Genomic DNA, 18,155 nt, shown 5'->3' on the forward strand with positions numbered 1-18,155 from the left:
CTTAAAGCTGGATGGTCTGTGACAAGTTGCAGACCCAAGTCTGGAGGGATAAGGCTTCTCTGGTCCTGGCCTCTATGAAACATAGATATCTCACATAACCATCAGTTATGTTTGTAAAGCTGAACAACCCAGAGGCAAGCCAGACATCTGTATCTGAATATGCATGCCGTTATATGCCCACAGATCTGGTATATGGATGCCATGAAAAGACACTAGTCATGAAAAGATAATACAGTCATCCTTCCACATTCACAGATTCAGCCATTCATGCTTGAAAATATTTTTTAAAATCCAAAAGGCAAATCTTGATTTTGCCATTTTATATAATAAACTCTATTTTACTACAGCATTTTATATAATGGGACTTGAGCATCCAAGGATTTTGGTATCCATGGGGGCTCCTGGAACCAAACCTCCATGGATATCAAGGGCCCATTGTACATAAAAGACCACACATGTCTAAAAGGTGTAATGGATATGGGGCAGGACATGAGATAACTCATCTTGATGCTCTTTTAAATGATTTTTGGTCCACTATACAGCAAGTTAGTTTGGCCATATCTCTTAGCAATGATATCATGATTTTATTGGTTTGTAAAATCATTTGTCCTTTGCTTTTCAGCCCCAAGGGATTTTACATTTATCTGTCTCTATGTGTATTATAGCTTGTAATGTTATTACTAATTCTGATCATTACAAAGATGGAGAATAATTAATTGTTGTCAGTGTTGAGAAGATAGACATATAATTTTTTTCATTATTTGTTAATTTAACACTTAAAGTACAGTATATGGGTTTTAAAAAAGGTTTCCAGAGAATGGAATCTTTAATTATCACTCCAAACCCTGGAAAAATATTCAGGGGTAGCTGTATCAGAAAAACACAGCAAAATTCAAAATCCATCAAGGCAGCGGTAACTATACAGCCAGCTCCAATGCATAAAATATATGATACAAGCTTTCAAAGCTTCACTGGCTTTTTCATTAGACAAAGATGTCAAAAATCATAGAAGAGAAAAAGGCCAACATTACTCAATTGTCAGTTAAGGTGGTCTGGACGGATTTCAATTCAGGAAAAGGCCACTACCCTTCTTGGCCATGTGAGGACTAGGAACAAAGGGCAATCCAAGACTGGAGACTCAGCCTCAATGGAAGACAATGGCAAACCTCCTCTGAACAAATCTTGCCAAGAAAACCCTAGGACAGATTCACTTTAGGGTTGCCATAAGTTGGAAACAACTTGAAGAGACACAACAAGATGCAATTTTAACTCTATTAGCAACAGAAAAATAACTTCCCTCAGTGAAGCTCTGAGAACTTGTATAATGTGTTTTATGCTTTGAAGTTGGCCAAATAAAGGTATTGCTGCTTTGTGGATTTTGGATTTTGTTGTATTTTGATTGTCACTGTTATTCCCCAGTGGTACTTCTATTTTTGACTACAAACTATACAGCCTGACTGATGGCTAGAGATGGTTGGGTTTCTAATTCAACATATATGGAAACTGCAATGGCAAATTTCCGAACTGCTGAAAGGATTGCTAAAGCATGGTATCTATAACTTATTCACCTAAGCACTGTCAGTGATATGAGACTGTCCTCAACTTCTCCCCTCCTCACCCTAGCAAACATGTGCCCTGATCAGTAACCCTTCAAACACTGACAATTGTTTGTCTAGGTTGGAAAAAGGAATAATGCCATCATTCCAGTTAGGGGAAATTGAATTGCACTAATATGTAGTGCAAAGATCAGTCAGTGAATCAAGGGTAAAGCTTTCTTACCAGATGTTTGTGAGTGTCTTTCAGCTTATATGTTTTCTGTACTATGTAATATTTGCATAAAAGTTAACATTCAACGGTTACATACAGTTAGAGTAAAAAAATGTGAATTAGTAGATAGGTAAATTTAATAGTTATTTCCAAGCTCTGATAGCTACTATCCATTACACACAAAGTATTATGTTGGAGCTGTAAGTGAAATTGGAAATGAGGCCTGCCTCATACATTTAGTTTTCAGGTATAGTTTACCTAAAAATGGAGAGTGGGGATACACCAGACAGGTACTTGCAAATTTGTGTATTGTAAGAGAACTCAGTTGGCACTACTTGAGTGTTAAGTGGAGAATATGGGCATGTTACTTCCTAATTTGTAAAATACATGGAATCCAGTCAAATCATGGTTTGGAGATCTGCTGATGTAGGGCAGATTAGAAACAAATAGATAAAACAGACCTGGCAGGGCACAAGCAGAAATAGTTTGTCTGGTTTGGCCTGTCTTGAAAATTGTGTTGGAGTTGACAGAAGTTGTTTTGTGCACCATTACAGTGTGCATGACCGTGTGTGTTGTGTCATGCTGGATTGCTCTGCAGCATCCTGCTAACTGTATGTGAGATAGTTTTCAGATGTTTGGCCAAGCAGGCCAAAGTAGAAGATACAATAGATGCAGGGCAGGGAGGGAAAAGTGAAAGGTGAAAGATAAGGCAGAATAAAAAACCTAGTGAATCTGACAACGACCCTCAATAAAGTATGCTCTGAAAAAAATTAAATTATTTTATCATGGAGGAAAAAGTAGACACAAAAGTTCTTTGGAGGTGGTCAGAGGGAAAGGAATTTGGCTGTTAAAACTGCCAAGCTTGACAGAAATTTAACTATTTTAAAATAGGGGGCAATGTTCTTTTAATAGCCTGCATCTGTGGAACTCTCTGCCTATGGAAACCTCTGCATGTGGGATTTAAATTTTATTAAAATGCTCTGAGGCCAGATCTAGTAACAACCATTATGAAGGATGTATAGGAAAGGAAGTAGAGGGCAGGGGAAGAGGAATGAGGATGGAGTCTCTATTTTCATTCAGTTCACTTAATTTTTGTTTCAGGTCTTACGTAGCATTAACATTTTAAAATCTTGTTGCCTATTGCTAGTCTCATAAAACTGAACATATATGAACATAAAAATAGATGGTATGGGTTGGGAGAGTGAAAATTGGTTGATGTCATATAGTTTTAAAAATAAAAGTGTGTGGCTAGTAGCTTCAGTCCAAAGGTAGGGAAATTATTCTCCCTTTCTGTTATCTGTTTTGTGTAGAAGATAATGAAATATGTTTTTGGGGCTTTAATGTATCTCCCAAGGACAATATTTTTGTTATGTGCCTTCAAGTCAATTCCAAATTATGGCAACCCTCTTACAAAGTTCTCTTTGTACATTCTATGTGTGTACTGTACATGCTTACATCCAATTACTAATCCCAAGCCGAATAGATCAATTTAATCATTTGGCCTTGCATAAATGTTCACTTATCATTCATAACTACTTTAATGGAGCTACTCTAATGGGGACTGACAACTGGATTTAGGCCATAATTTTTTTCCTATGGAAGTCAGGCAGTGGAGGACCTACAAAAGCTGGAATGTGTAAGATATTGCAAGCTAGAAGGCTTTACATTTCATACAAGACAGTTGCTTTTAAAGTTAGCAGCTCTATAAACATATGGAGAGCTCACTATTATCCCACCCAGGGACAAATGACATTTTCATGGATACTAAATGAAAATTCTCCCTTGGGAGTCAAGCTGCTAGTGACAGTGCCCTGCAGCAGCGTGGTCCCAGCTGCCACAGAGTTAATTCTGCTTGGAGTGGAATTAACTGAGCTCCTTCATAGATAAACACGTCAAATTTAGTGGGCATGTTTCTTTGCTTTCTTCACCTGCTTTGGACATACTGTGAGCAGCGTGATCCATCTGTGGCAAAGACTGCTTCTTGCTTCTGCAGATTGCCAAGTAATGGGAAGGAAAGAGTCATGGTCCCAAACAGAAGTCATCTGGGGTTCCTTAGCTCATCCATTACTAGAATGCAAATTCTGTATTTTGTTTCTGTCCTAGCATCCTCATTCTTGCATCCTTCCTTACAACAATGGCTCTCATTGCAATCCAGGTTTTGGAGTTTTTAAAAATTGAACGTCTTCAAATTTTGTCTATAGTAAAAATTACTGGGCAAGAAGGTTCCAGCACTTTTGTGATACCTTTCACAAATTAAGTGAAATGGGTATACCATCCTTCTTATCAGTATGAGGGTTAATGAGATCAGCTTGTATTTTTGAGTGGATTCTCAGAGATGTCTATTAAGTAAAGCTTAGTTTCCATTTTCTTAGTATTTGCTGCTGTTACTATTTATTTTATTTATATTCTAGCTTTTCTCCAATGAATTCAGGGTCATATACCTGATTTTATTCTCACAACAGCCCTGTGAGGTCATGTTAGTGACTCAGGGGCTCTTCAGACCGGCCTGAAAGGCTGGCTGGAGGATGGAGTAGGGGCATTGTGTCTCCACAATGCATGCCTTAGTTCTGCCCCCAGGGCATCATGATACTTCGCGCCACTCCACACACCATGCAGCATCATGGTGCTCTTCTGGCACTGCATCCATATGATGCAGCACCAAAGGAGTGCCGCCAAGCTGTGGCAACACGACTATGGCACCCTTTCCAGGTGCAAATATGACCCACTTTTTGCGGGTTCTTTTCACACCTTGGAAAGGCTGGATCAGGATCACAGCGTGCAGTTGCCACAGCCCTGATCCAGCTAAGAAAGAGGCAGTGTCCCACCACCCCTTAAGGTCTGCATGAACAGCCCCTCAGTGAGTTTCGTGGCTGAAGTGGGCTTTGAGTCTGGATCTCCCCAACCCTAGGCCAAGATCCTGTTGTAGCACATAGCTCATGCAATTCCTGGTTGCATGAACACTTTTACATTCATCTCATGCATTTAAAGGTCTCCTTGGCTATGTGGGTCCTGAACGTTTCACAAATAATGGGTACAATGGGGCCAGCTGGTATGCTGGTTAGGTGCAGAAGGGGTGCCCAAGCACAGCTCCAGACACCTCTGAAATCCTTAAATATGTGGCAGGATATTTAAAAAATAATACTAATTTAATAATACATGCACAACACAAGCTGCCACTGGATACTGGCACAAGCTTTCACTTCCCTCCATGCCCAATCCCATGCAAGTATGCCTCCAGGTCTTCTTACTCCACCAGAGATGGAGAAGGAGAGAAGCCTGGTCCTTGGCCAAAGTGTCAGATAAAAAGCTCCAGTAGGTACTTCAAATGGGTTACAGGGATGTCTTTGATCACGAGCAAATGGTTGGGTAGGAGTGGGGAATTTGGCAACCTGCCTCAAGACAATTCCCTCCCCTGCTGTAGAGCCAACAGCATGCTAGGTACTGTAAACAGAAAAAATAGGAGCTATGCCAACTGAGCATGCAGCACAATCTTATCTAAGTTTCCTCAAAAGTATTCTTTATCATGTTTAATGCTATTTATTACCTTCTAAGTATGTTTAGGATTACAGCGTTGAAATAACAACAGGACAGATGGAAGATGGTCTTGGGAAGATGGATTTGAACTGAAGTTGACAGCCAATTGATAGCCAATGAATCTCCTTCAGTAGTGGTATACTACTGGTGTTCTATGAAGCCACCTGACAACATAAATTAAAGACAGGACCAGTTAAAAGTTTTGTCAGCCATATTCTTTACTAGCTGAAGCTTCCAGATTGTGCTCTGGTGCACTTTCAGGTATAATTTATAACAGTACTCTAATCAGGAGGGAACCAAACTAATAAATCACCATGCCCAGGTTCACTTTCTTCAAGAGCAGTTATAGCTGACAGATCAGTCCATGCTAGTAAAAGGCTGGTAAAAGCCAAATCTGGACTGACTTGACTCCATTTCCAACCTAAGCAAGCACTTCCTTTTAGAGATTACAACCCCCATCCAGAAAAAGATACATTAAATACAGTTAACAGGTTAAAATGGGTTTAAAAGATAAAACCATTTTAAAACCATGTGCATCAGAATTCGGAGAGAAATCACACAACACACACACACACACACACACACACACACACACACACACACACATACACACCAGGTCTAGGAGTAGTCAGGAGGTCATAGAGAATGCCTTGGAGCTGCATAACATCCCTGATCTGGACCTCTCTCCAACATTTCCATTGTCCAAGAACATCATGAAACAATTAGCAACACACAGTGAATTTAAAGAGCAGTGTGATCCCGTCCAGGACAGGTTGACGGAGATTTGTCAACCTGTCATGGACGGGATTACACTTCCCCTAAAGGACGAAGTACACAGTTTGGGGGTACTTTGGGATCCATCTCTACAGTTATCATCTCAGGTAGATGCGATGGCCAAAAGTGCCTGTCATCAGCTTTGGCTGATATGCCAACTACGTCCCTACTTGGACCGAAAGGACCTTGAAGCAGTGGTACTTGCACTGGCAATCTCTCATCTTGATTTCTGCAACACGCTCTACATGGGGCTACCTTTGTACCAAGTTCGGAAGCTTCAATTGGTTCAAAATGCGGCTGCTAGATTGGTCACTGGAACACCTAGATCTGACCATATAACACCTGTATTAAAATCCCTCCACTGGTTGCCAATCAGCTTCTGGGCACAGTACACAGTACTATATGGCTTGGGCCCGAGTTACTTTTTTTTTAAAGCTTTATTGAAAAAACAAACAAACAGTTACATACAAACATACAGTTACTTGGGAGAACACCTCTCCCTACATAATCCGCCCCGCACTCTCAGAACATCCGGGAAGAATCTTTTGGATTATCCAAACACCAGATTATTGTCAACTTCCCACAAAGTATTTACTGTCATGGCCCCTAAACTGTGGAATTCTTTACCGGTACAGATCCGACTGATTATTACTCTAGAAGCTTTTAAGAAAGCAATTAAAATGGACCTTTTCTGGTGGGCTTATCCCCCTGATCTTTTATAAAACTGAAGGGACATCCCTTTCTGAGTAAGTGAATGATATGTTGATATATGTATTTTAATGTGCTGTCTTGATTTTAAGACGTATTTTATATATGGAAATTGGTGTTCCATTTTTATTATTGTAAGCCCACCTCAATCCATAGGGAGAGGCGGGAAATATAAATAAACTTTTATTATTATTATTATTATTATTATTATTATTATTATTACATTATGAAATTACTACCATAAAATCAAAATACTTCAGGCTAAGTCTCCCTTATCTGGAATTCCAAAATTCAAAACACTCCAAAACCCAAAACTTTTTCATGGGTGGTTGTGATAGTGACGCCTGTGCTTTCTGGTGGTTCAGTGTACACAAACTTTGTTTCTTGCACAAAATTATTTAAAATATTGTATAAAATTACTTTCAGCCTATGTGTATAAGGAGTATAAGAATCATAAATAAATTTTGTGCTTCTACTTAAGTCACATCTCCAGGATATCTAATTATCTATGTATATGCAACTACAGATATTCCAAAATTCAAAATCCAAAACACTTCTGGTCCCAAGCTTTGTAGACAAGAGAGACTCAACCTGTATCTGGTGCAGCCAAGTTAAAATGCACTCACAGTTTTTTAAAACAAAAATTTTAAAGTAGTACAGTTGACCCTCCAAAAAGCAAAACTTGATTTTGCCATTTTATATAAGGGACACCTTTTTACTATGCCATTGTATTTAATGGGATGTGGACATGCATGGATTTTAGTATCCATGTGGGGTCCTGGAATCATACCCCCATGGATACCAAGGGTCTACTCTATAACAGTTCCTTTAAATAAAATCATGAATGAGATACCAAGTGCCAAGTTACCAAGCCACATGGAATTGAGTACAGTTGGCCCTTCTTATACATGGATTTTTTATACACGGATTCAAGCATACACAGTTTGAAAATGTTCCAAAAAAGTATAAATTTACCTTGATTTTCCATTTTTTATAAGGGACACCATTTTGCTATGTCATTATATGCAATGGGACTTGAGCATACACGGATTTTGTTATACGGGGGATCTTGGAACCAAACCCCAGCGTATAACAAGGGTCCACTGTACTGTATTAGCTATATGGTCACTTCTGATCTTAACACCCATTGTATTGACAAGATGAGCCTTCACTAGTCCTCTCTTACTCCCATTGTGTACACTACATAGTGCTTAGAGCAGGGGAGTAAATGTACAACCTATGGACTTCATGTAGCCTACAAAGCTGCATTTGAAGTCTAAGGCCTCCACTCCGATTTTAATTTTCACCCTCAGAATTCTTCCCTGGGATTTCCAGGACAAGAGTGGAAAAAGTGCAGCCCTGGGGCCACATGCAATATGAGAGATAATGGCTAATTTATAAGTCTAGAAAATCAACAATGCTTGCTCACAGAAGAATGTATATTGAATCATTGTAGCCAAACTCTGACAACACTTTAGTGATGTATATGGCAATACAATATATGTAATCATTTGACTGTGTGTGTGTGAGTAAAATGGAAAACTGGATTTATATGACCTGGCTAGTGACACATTATTAGCAATCTGGATGAGAAGATCCATTCCGGGTTAACATGCTTCTTTGGTGTGGTCTTTGTTAAAATGACTCCCTGTTGGATACCCAAATCATTATGCCATGTTCTCGCACCTCTTTTCAGTCTCTCAGGAGCAACTAGGTTAATCAATATTTCAAAAATATGAAGCTGTAGTGTCTGTTCTGTACAGCTGAAATTTATTTTCTGAAGTAACGTCTGTTCTAAGGAGATGTGATGTTCTTGCCTCTAATCTTTCAAAATGAGGACTAACCATTCAAATAAAGAGGCAGCTCTGCAGTTTGGTACAAAGAAAGAAGAAAAGAGGAAGAAGAGAATTTGTTAAAGTCTTTATATCACACCCAGTGTCTGGGTATCTGAGAGTGGGTTACAAACAATAACAAACTGAATTACAAAACAATTGAAACAATTCAACAGAATAAGGAAGTGCAAATAGATGAATGGGTAATAAAACTTTACAAGATGATAGAACTAGATTTACTTTCTATGAAACTAAAGGAGGAAACAAGGGAAGACACTATAAAAGAATGGGAAAAGGATATTTTGTGTTTAAGGGGGAAATGGGGCAAAATACCAACAATAGGAATTCAAAATAAATGATGGCTGATGAAAAGGAAGTTAATCAAAGGAAAAGCCAAAATCAATCAGATAAGGGTTAAATGAGAAGAAAAAACAATATTAAGGAAAAAATAAGATCAGACAGATAAATTAAAAACAAAGATAGGAAAGAAAGGGAAAAGGGCAAAAATAAAAATAATAATATGAAAACTACTATGAAATAGAAGAAGGAAGCAGAAGGGCAGAAGAGATAGAAAATTAAGAAAGAAAGATATTTAATTAAGAAAGAAGGTGAAAGAAAGAAAGAAAAATGATTAAAAGAAGTGGGAGAAAAAAGAGGTTTGGGGCGATCTTGGGAAGTAAAGAGGTTGATTAGACAATATTATGTAATATAAAGGTATGCTTTGTTATTTGGTAATACTGTAGTGAACATAATGAGGAAATTGATTTAAACAGAGTGAATGTATACCATATTTTTTTAAATTAAAATAAAATTTAAAATGCAAAAAAAGAAACAATTCCACAGAATAAAATAAAATGGAAGACACATGACCATTTCTCCCATCTACACTAAATATGTAGTTACATTTACCCCAGCATTGGCTTCCTTTTGATACGTATTCGAGCAAGAAAACATATAGATCGGATGTGAATTATGTTTGTATGTACATGGATATGTTTTGTGCAAGGGTCAAAGTCAATCGTAGAATGAAGCCCATACTATGAGATCAGACTGGCTGATGAGCATGTAGGACAGTGGCTCACCACCCTGCCTGGGAAACTGTGAAAAGCGGGATGCTGAACAGTTGACAGACTGCAGTACACATCCAGGTAGGTTTCATTCAGTTTGGTCTGTCACCAGGTTGTGCAGGTTTGCCCTAAAGATGTGGGATAATTAAAATAAGTTCTTTAATAGCCTGTACTACAAAATGGTAAATAGGACTTGAAGATAAGATCCCAGAGCCTTCCTGTTTTACTGAAGACTTTATACAAGTGCAACAGTCTCTGCATAGGCTTGCCTCTGAATATCTGGAAGTGACTATTGGCTCTAAATAGTGCTGTTTTGGTGATACCTGGGGCCAGCTATTTAGGGCACATCCTTATCCAGTATATTTGCCTCCTGGTGTATTTTCAAGTCCTATTCAAAGTGCTGCTTTGAGGCACCAAATGTCTTTGGTCCAAGATAACTGAAGAATTGCCTGTCTGACACTGCCTGCTGACTAAGATCCTTGGAAAGGACTTTGCACTATGTCCCCACCGATCTCCCATTCTTTCTGGTCAGACTGGATGATAAGCATGTAGGACAGGGCCTTCCAAGTGTTGGCTCTGAGACTCTGGAACTTGCTGCCTTGGTACATGCCCTGAGGCTCTGTTGATCCATTGGAGCTTGTTCCCTTTGTCTTCCTTTTCTCACTTTTATGACTAGCTGAAACAATTGTGTTCCTTCAGAGTTTTTTTAGTAAGCATTGATTTTATTGCCTTAGTCCCCTAATTTTTGTGCTGCCCAAATCTGTAGATGGTATTATTGCTGTTTTCTGATTTATTAGTTTTGAATGTAATTATGTTTTTATTTTGTATTTGAATATATTCCAGAAGCCATGGACCATAATTTAATATAAAATCAAATATTAATATGAAGGAAGGATTACCAGATGTCCAAGCTGGGTTCAGTAAAGGAATAGGCACTAGGGACCACATCACAAACATATGATGGATAATGGAGCAAGCCAAAGAAATCCAGAAGAAAATTAACATGTGCTTTATAGACTATAGCAAGGCCTTTGATTGCATACATCACAAAATGCTATGGAATGCTCTTAAAGAAATGTGAGTGCCACTACATCTGCTCTTCTTGATGAGGAATCTGTACTACAGAGAAAGAGAATGGCAAAGAAGTGAGGCATGGCTGCATCCTTTAACCCTATCTGTTCAATTTGTATACAGAAAATATCATAAGAACAGCAGGCTTGGACACAGCAGGAGGAAGAGTGAAGATCGGAGGAAAGAATATCAACAACGTAAGATATGCAGATGACATCATACTACTAGCAGAAATCATCACATACTTAGATCAATCACTAAAGAAAGTCAAAGATGAAAATGTAAAGACAGCCCTAATGTTAAACTTAAAGAAAATAAAAATAATGACCACAGAGGATTTACATAAAGTCAACCTAGATAATGAGGAAATTGAAATGGTGAAAGATTTCCCATACCTTGGATCAAACATTGATAAGCTTGCTAATTAGCTTACTTGCTGTTCACCGCTATGATCTTTGGAATAGCGGTATATAAATAAAACAAATTATTAAATTATAAGAACAGAGAATGCAATCAAAAAACCAGAAGAAGATTAAGAATGGGAAGGCAGCTATGAAAGAACTAGACAAAATCCTAAAGTGTAAAGATACACAGGTAGACACATAAGTTAGAATTACTCAAGGCATTGTATTCCCTCAAATGTATTCATTTGAGATGTGGTGCTGCAGAAGGGTGCTAAGGATACCATGGACACCTAAAAAGACAAATAAATGGGTCCTAGAACAGATCAAGCCAGAACTCTCCCTGGAAGCCAAGATGACTAAATTGAGGCTGTCATACTTCAGCCACATCATGAGAAGACAGGACTCATTTGAAAAAATAATGATGCAGGGAAGGTGAAGAGAAGTAGAAAGAGAAGAAGACCACCAGACTCAACCAGGGAGACCACAGGCCTGAATCTGCAAGATCTGACCAGGTAGGTGCAAGGATAGAGGGACTTAGAGTCATCTCATTCAGAGTTGCCATGAGTTGCGATTGATTCAAAGGCCACTAACAACAACAAAGAGTCAAGAGCCACTGGTGCAGTGTTTTCAGCACTGGACTAGGATTCTGGGAGACCAGGGTTCAAATCCCCACTCAGACATGAAAAGCCACTGGGTGGCTTTGGGCAAGTCATGCTCTCTCAGCCTCAGAGGAAAGGAAAAGGCAACCCCCTCCAAACAAATATTGTCAAGAAAACCTGATGATAGCATGCCTTAGGATGGCCATAAATCAGAAATGACTTGAAGGCACACAACAGCAAAAAGAAAGAGTGAATAAGATGAACAACTCTCACTACTGCTTTTTCTGCTCCTCAACAATATAAGAAATAAGTAAGATATATAATCATTTCAAAGCAGGAAGCACTCTCAAAGAAGAAGCTGGGGGAAAGTTGTTTGTTTCTCTTCAAGGAGTTAATGTGGAATGATGGGAGTCAGTTTCCTGTGGCACACGTATGGGTCATCTCATGCTGACTTTCTTTACAAGTGTGGTAGGTTCTGATGCTTCTTCAAAACCACCTCAGTGTGAGGGGTTACACAGGGCCAGACAGGTTAGACATGCCCATCCCAGAACACACAGTAGCAATGACTTACCTCTGATATGTTGAACATATATACTATATATCAGGGATGGAGTTTGTCCAGCTTTCCAGACATTGTTGAACCACAATTCAAACAGCCTCACCCAGCATAGTCACCCAGGAGCCCTGGTGGCGCAATAGTTAAATGCTGGTACTACAGCCAAAACGTTGTGATTTTGATCCTGCAGGGCTCCAGGTTGACTCAGTCTTCCATCCTTTTGTATGTCAGCAAAATGTGTACCCACCTTGTTAGGGGCAATTGCCTAACACACTGTAAGCCACTTAGAGAGTGCCTAGCACTATAAAGTGGTAAAGAAATGTAAGTGCTATTGTTATTGCTATTGTTATTGCCATTGAGGAGTGCTGGGACATGGAGTCAAAAAATATCTGGAGGCCACTTAATTCCCACCTCTGTTGGATTTTGTACAGCAAGGGGTGTGCATAGTATGTACAAGCCAGCAATTCTAGACCACTCTAGATCCTCTCCAGTTCATGTGAAAGATCTCTGAGATCATAAAGCAGTAAAAACACAGAACCTCTTCCCATACGTTGTAAGGGTTACAATGGTCAGGGCCCATTCTATGGGACCCCCCCCCCCCATTCAAACATTGTGCAAATGTGTGGGGGGTAGGTAGAGAGGAGTGTTTGCACGTGCGCAAAAGAGAGAGAGAAAGAAACCATTTTTATCTTCCACTGCTATTCCCTATTCCCTCCAATTTCTAATAGAAATGAGGGAGCAATTTTGTGCTCACTTTAAAAATGAATCTGTCTCTTACCTCTCTGTTCTATCTGAATACTAAGAAGAGCCTTTCCAGACTCTCAAAATAACCATCAAAGTAAGCAGGGAGCTTACATTGGGAGGCAGGACAGACAAGGTAGAAAATTTTGGAATTTATTACTCCTTGACATCAGGAAAAATCCCTTCTACTCATTTATGGTTTGCTTATGCTCTTCTAGCTCTCACACCTCCACTAATTTCTGAAACGGTAGCATATTGGGCTTTGTGCTTTTTTCATGGAGCAGAACTTTTACATTTCCATCTCTGCATCCTGGCTGGGATATTTGTTACACTGAGTAATGAAAAGCTTAGACAATAGAGAGTGGTATTATGATACATTAAGCAGTTCTTTATTGAGTTTGCCATTTTTTTTATAGGAAGGAAAATTGACTGACTAATTGGCCCACAATTCAATTTGTAAAAATGCTGCTTTTAAAACATTTGAAACAGCTGGTTGGGCTTTGCTTCCTCATGCTATGCACACTGCTTGTTGGGATGGCTTAAATTTCATAAAACAAATAGAATAATTGTGGGTTCATAAAGGCAAAACCCCTTAAGATGCAAGCTGTCCCAGAGGATCGAGAAAAGAATAGAAAGGGCAGTGTTACGCGGCCACATTAGGGGAGGGAAAAATACATTTTTGTTCTCACAGGAAAATGAGTTAGCACCTGGAGGTGGAAATTCTGCGATCCAGCAGGGCATTGAGACCTTTAGAAATGTAAACATCCAGAACTGAAGCTGTAGTGAAGCAAGCTGAGGGAATAGATCACAGACATCTTCAGATTTTAAAAAATAAGCTTGAGACTGCGCAAAGTTTTAATATAATAATGTATCTTGCTGCCTGATCTGAAACATCCTTGCCCAGCAAGTAAAATCCACTGTTTAGTGGGATTACAGCCTTGTCCTATTAATACAGATATTATTGTCACTGGGATGGCAGGCAAGAAATCTAGGAAGAAATTTATCAGGACACACTGATTCTTTTTAGTTTGTTTTAATTGGACTCCTTGAGACTGAACCTGAGCAGAGGCCTGATCCCATTTTTACCAAGCTGAACCTTATTCACCAGATCTAGATGAGACCATCCAGCATTTGAGAAACCTTCTTCAACTGAAACAAACTCCACTGATTTTTACTGGGCCACAAAGTGGAGAAGTTACATTTCTGCAGAGTAGTATTTTTTCAAAGTGGATTTAAAAAAAACCCATGGCATTTTGAACTGCTGGAGCACTGTTAATTCTGTAGAGCACTGGTTATTGTGGTGGTGGTGGTGTACCTTCAAGGAGTTTTCTACTTATGGTGGCCCTAAGGCAAACCTATCATAGGGTTTTCTTGGCCAGATTTGTTCAGAAGAGGTTTACCACTGCTTTCCCCAGAGGCTGAGAGCATAGGACTTGCACTAGGTCACCCATTGAGTTTCCATGGCTGAACAAGGAATGGACCCCTGAACTCCTACAGTCACAGTCCAACACTCAAACCACTATGCCATGCTGGTTAAAGACAGTATTACTGTGATCCTACACATCCACCTATCCACAATGTGGAATTATTCAGGCCTTGTACTGGGCCTGAACTGTGGAGACTGATGATGATGATGCAAGATTGTGTGGCCAGTTGTGTGAACCAGATTTCCCTTTAGCTGCAGTAATAGTAGATAGATATAGATATATGCAGTAGTACAGAAACGTAGCTAGGATTTTGGGAAGGGTGGTGGTGGTCCAGACTAAGTGCCACCATTATAATGGGGCTTGGGTGCGGTGGCGCAGCAGCACACACCATTCATTTTTCTAATGGAAGGGGGGTCCAGACCCCAAGAACACCCCCCCCTTGGCTACATCCCTGAGTAGTAGTAGATAAATCTAAATATATATGCTAGATATATACACTAGTCTTTACAATCTGGCTGTAAGCATATTTCAGTTTTCCCAAGGAACTTTGGGCTTTGATATTCTAATGTTTTAATCTCTCATATTGTTTCTTTTGCATTCTGTACTGCATTGATTGTTTGCCCTCTATACCCCAATTAAGGTTAGAATTTCAAACCAATATAAATGTGTGATCTTTTACTTTTTAATTTGCTACAGAAATTAATGATTAGAAAGGTAAAGTCTGCTTGCTGCCTACTTGAGTTTTCAATTTACTTCTGAGGAGAAAGATATTTTGTACCCAGCTATCTGGCACATTACTGTGGATCAATATCACGAAGCATATCTACACTTGTTCAGGGTTTTTGCCTCGCGTACATTGGCACTGATACTGCTGACCTGCCCTTGGCTTGATTTCAGAGCCCCAAAGGCTTTGTCTCTGCTAATTCACAAAAAGAACAGTTGGCAGAACTGCAAAGTTTTATTACAGTTTTAAAAGTTGTGATGCCCTTGGTATGTTTTATATTAAACTGCAAAATACTCAGAGGGGAGGGTGTGAAGGAGTTTCATTAAGAGAATTAGGGACTGCAGTTATTCTGTAACTGCTATATATTAATATCATTTAATATTGCAGCCATACAGCAAACTGACTGATCCTACTTGTGTTTCCTTGGAAGCAATTCCCACAAGGTACAAAAGGGCTTACTATGAAATAAGCACAATGGAATAACTTCCATGCACACAATATATGTAACTGTGTCAGATCCTCTTTCCAGGTTGCTTGCTTAGACACCAGATGTAACAACCTACAAACCATTCCTGGCCTTTTGTAACTGGGGTTCTAACATGACTGTAACACTGGACAAGCAAATGTGATTTATATTGTTTTTTAATTGATCGGGCATTATTGTTCTTACAAATCCTCAAATAAAATATGCCCAAGATGAGATATATAGCAACAAAAATAACAAAATGTTAATTGAATAATGGATAGGTTGAACATCTGGCATATACAAGTATACCTCAGTTAACAAAGTACATGTGTTCTTGAAATTTCTTTGCCTGCTAGATAAAGAAGTACTCTTCTTTAACAGAAAATTTGGTACCAGAGCCAAACATAACATGGACAGAAATAGGATAGGTTCCCATATCCTTAAAAAAAGAAGAACAATTCACATATTTCAGCTAATTTTTTTATCCAAACTTTCAATAAGCACTTGTGAAGTGAACTAACCAGCTCTCATAAAACTTGCATAACTAATCAAAAACATTGTAAATCTTCTGGAGGCCACTTGCAAGGTTCTTCCAAAATGCATTGAGGGATGTGTTGTTCCCCCACCAGCCTCCACCTTTCTTATGATTTACATTTTGATGGCCAAACTTATAGATCCATGCATGTTTTTTAATCTTGCATAAAGCAGCTGGTGAGATGGGCTTATCTGATTTTTCTTTTCTTTTCTCTGTATTTGCTATTTTTGCATGCTCAGTAAGGAATTCTTTGAAGGAGCTATTGTTTACAACAGAATTGGCTACAGCAGAACCCCATTCTCTCCCAACTCAAGCTTTATTATATTCTTTACTGCAGACACACTGCTTCAAACCTACGTCAAAAGTCTCTGTCTACAGTCCTTCTTCACTGTCCTCCCAATGCTGATGCTGCTAAGTGATACCAGCTAGTCAAAGGATGAGAAGGAAAGGGTCTGGGTTGGGTGACATAAAAAGACTTTGCAAAAAGGAGCTTCTTTTTGTCAGAGGCTTTGTTAACTGAGGTATGCCTGTATTTGGATTGTATAACAATTCAGCATCAAAGCCACAACTTCTCACTGAACTCTTTTAACATTTCACTATACTCTCAGCTTCCTCCAAACCAAGGACTCTGCTCCATCTTACACTTGATTGTATTTCTGTCCCTATCCCTAACCAGTCCTCCCTCTAGGACATCAACAGAACTGTCCATTTCTGACCAGTTAACTACCAAACCCTCCTTTGGCCTCCCTCCCCAACATTTCAACAACTGTGACTGGTGGCTAGATTTATTCAGGTTTGAAAATATTCTATGGTTTTCTTCTTTATGGTATCCAGTTTGTTGTTGTTAACTGCATTCTAGTTTGGCCTGACTCATGACAAGCCTGTGGATTAGACATCTCCCAAGACTCCCTGTCCTCCACTGCTCTGCTCAGGTCTTGTACATTCATTCCCATGACCTGCCTGATTGAGTCTATCTATCTAGCATGTGGTCTGCTTCTCTTTCTACTAACCTTTCCCAGCATTATCATCTTTTCATGCCTTCTCATGATGTGGCCAAAGTAGGATAGCCTCAGTTTGATCCTCCTGCCTTCCAGGGAAGTTTCAGGCTTGTTCTGTTCCAGGAACCATTTGTTTGTTATTTTGGCTGCCATGGTATCCTTAGTGCTCTTCTCCAGCGCCACATCTCAAATGGGCTGATATTCTCCTTATCCACTTTCTTCACTGTCCAGCTCTCACATCCATACATGGTGAAGGGGAGAACAATGAATGAATCTGACTTTAGTACTCAGCTGCATGTCTTTATCCCTTAGGATGTTGCCTGATTCTTTCATAGCAGCCCTTCCCATGCAACAACAGGTCAGAAAGTTTTCAACGCCAAGTGATTTAAAGGAACTATCCGTGGTGCTGAACCAGCATCTTCTTTAGCTCCTTTAAAGTTTAGGCTGAGAAATTACTTTAAAGGAGAATTTAGATGGAGTAATATAATCACATGGTGAAAGCATCCCTGAGTAGGGTAAGATGATGCTCTGAATCCCACCCACCGAATAGTATAGGCAGATGACTCTAGTATCACAGAGGGGGTGAATCTGCTCCTGATTTTAGCCTAAACTTTAAGGGAGCTAATGAAGATGCTGAACCTTTCCCCTTAAGTTGGTTTAGCACTTTGCACAGTTCCTTTAAACCACTTGTTATTGACAACTTTCTGATTTGTTCTTGTTGTGTGTGTTCAAGTTGTCTGACTTATGGTGACCCTAAAGCAAACCTACCATGGTGGTTTCTGGGGCCGAGAGTGTGTGACTCACCCAAGGTCACCCAATGGGTATCCATGACTGAGCAGGGAACTGAATCCTGGTCTCCAGAGTCATTGCCCAGTGCTCAAACCACTACACCATACTGGTTCTCTGATTTACTATTAAAAATTAGCTAGAGGTCTATCAGTGCAGAAACAAC

At 39.4% G+C, this 18,155-nt stretch overlaps 1 protein-coding gene across 4 annotated transcripts in view; it reads right to left on the reverse strand.

Moving 5' to 3' along the window:
• Positions 1-18,155, reverse strand: part of SCN2A (sodium voltage-gated channel alpha subunit 2) — a 153,805-nt gene that overhangs the window by 124,467 nt on the left and 11,183 nt on the right. Inside the window, exon 2 of one of the 4 annotated variants that reach the window (XM_089519840.1) lies at positions 5,312-5,465. The exons of the other annotated variants lie outside the window; for them this stretch is intronic. The gene's annotated coding sequence lies outside the window, so the exon portion shown is untranslated. The remainder of the gene's footprint in view (positions 1-5,311; positions 5,466-18,155) is intronic. 4 annotated transcript variants of the gene reach the window in all.

This window comes from Sceloporus occidentalis, unplaced genomic scaffold, assembly GCF_023333645.1.
Source record: "Sceloporus occidentalis isolate IW3139 unplaced genomic scaffold, rSceOcc1.0.p SCAF_4, whole genome shotgun sequence".
NCBI classification, from domain to species: domain Eukaryota; kingdom Metazoa; phylum Chordata; class Lepidosauria; order Squamata; family Phrynosomatidae; genus Sceloporus; species Sceloporus occidentalis.